This window comes from Cyprinodon variegatus, unplaced genomic scaffold (assembly GCF_000732505.1).
Source record: "Cyprinodon variegatus isolate N-32 unplaced genomic scaffold, C_variegatus-1.0 Scaffold2969, whole genome shotgun sequence".
In the NCBI taxonomy this organism is placed as follows: domain Eukaryota; kingdom Metazoa; phylum Chordata; class Actinopteri; order Cyprinodontiformes; family Cyprinodontidae; genus Cyprinodon; species Cyprinodon variegatus.
The window spans coordinates 9,649-11,196 of record NW_015153422.1 but is presented as its reverse complement, the minus strand read 5'-3'; the positions used below and the strand labels follow the sequence as shown (position 1 = coordinate 11,196).

General features: G+C 55.6%; 1 long non-coding RNA gene across 1 annotated transcript; it reads right to left on the bottom strand.

Annotated features, from left to right (window-relative positions):
- On the bottom strand, positions 1–1,079 carry LOC107081117. Its single transcript, XR_001481030.1, has 4 exons — positions 1,068–1,079; positions 898–899; positions 269–273; positions 1–127 (listed from the first exon to the last, which is right to left on the bottom strand). It is a non-coding gene; the product is annotated as an uncharacterized LOC107081117 (long non-coding RNA).
- Positions 1,080–1,548: the final 469 nt, after the last annotated feature.

Genomic DNA, 1,548 nt, shown 5'->3' with positions numbered 1-1,548 from the left:
CTTTCCCGGCTGATTCTGCCAAGCCCGTTCCCTTGGCTGTGGTTTTGCTGGATGGGGGTTAGGGACAGTGGGAATCTCGTTCATCCATTCATGCGCGTCACTAATTAGATGACGAGGCATTTGGCTACTGAGCCAGGTCAAGACCCGCTTTCCGTATTATAGTGTACGTCACGTGGCCATCGGAATGCTACGCATGTTTTATAGTAATCATCATGAGACCCCACCGACCCGTGCAATTCCAGGTCCACCGCAGCCCGGGAGATGCAACCCTTACTCGTCTGGCTTACGCAGAAAGTCCCACAGCACATCAACTGAGTACAACAGGGCTCTCCGGCTCACCAGGCGAGCAAACGCTCTTCTCCAGTCAACAGATATTCCCAACTCTGTCAACACTGCGTTGTTGCATGCCGGCCACTTTCCCCTTGCCCCGATTGGGAAACCCGTGACCTTCACACAACGCCCTCCGACCTTCTGTGCAATGTGGGCTGGTTGGTAGTGAGCCACTTTCTCCGATGCAGCTCGAGTCAGAGTGTCGCCATCCAACTCATAACGAATAGTCACATCGAGAACAAGAACCGTATCGCCCTTCTTGCAGACTAGGTCAGGGATTCTGAGGCCGCCCTCAGCGTCTTCCACTCGGAACTCCCTAGCTGCCGTCCGGCCGAACCGCTCTGCCTCTATGGCTAGAAGATCGCACACCTTGTTGTACCTCCTAATCCTGCTCCACTGTACGTAGGCGCACTGCCCCAAGATATGCGAACACGATTCCAACCTGGCCTGGCAGCGCCTGCAGGCTGCCCCTGACTTGTCCTGTCCCCGCACCAGGAACTCCCTGGTGGGGTACACCCCCGCCCTCAGCGACAGTCCCGCAATCCAATGTCTTTGCCTAAACCCGACAGCTCCGGGGTCAGCAAGTACAATTAATATTGTACGTTTAATGCGTGGTTTCACAATGTTGGACGCCAGCTGTGCTAACACATGCGTTGATTCACAGCGGATTCAGTGCGTCTTAAGTTTAAATCTGGTTATCTCAGAGGATTGGGAAACGCATGTGTGGGTTTCACCACGGGGTCTGGTTTTACAATGTTCAGGTCAGAGGGTCTACTCAGCCTGTCTGCATGCAGGCCCGTGGTGCTCTGTCTCTTGGGAGAGGGGCTGCATGGGCTCCCCTGGTTCTGGAGGCTTGTGGGGAACCTGACCTGCTGGTCAGCTGGTTCTGGAGGCATGTGGGGAACCAGATCTGCCGACTACTGTCCCCTGATGTCGACACCTGTCCCTAGGGTGAGGGGCTGCATGGGCTGCACTGGTTCTGGAGGCCTGCTCCATCCAGGGGTCAGCATCCATCCAGGGGCCCCATCCATCCAGGCGGCACCATCCAGGGGTTACCATCCATCCAGGGGTCAGCATCCATCCAGGGGCCCCATCCATCCCGGCGGCTTCCTTTATTATTCCTATTTTGGACATTTAGTCCCTATGGTTTAATGTGGTTTAATGTCCCTTGGTTAACGCTGCTGGGTGGTGGTGCAACTGTTAAAGGGGCCACACGTA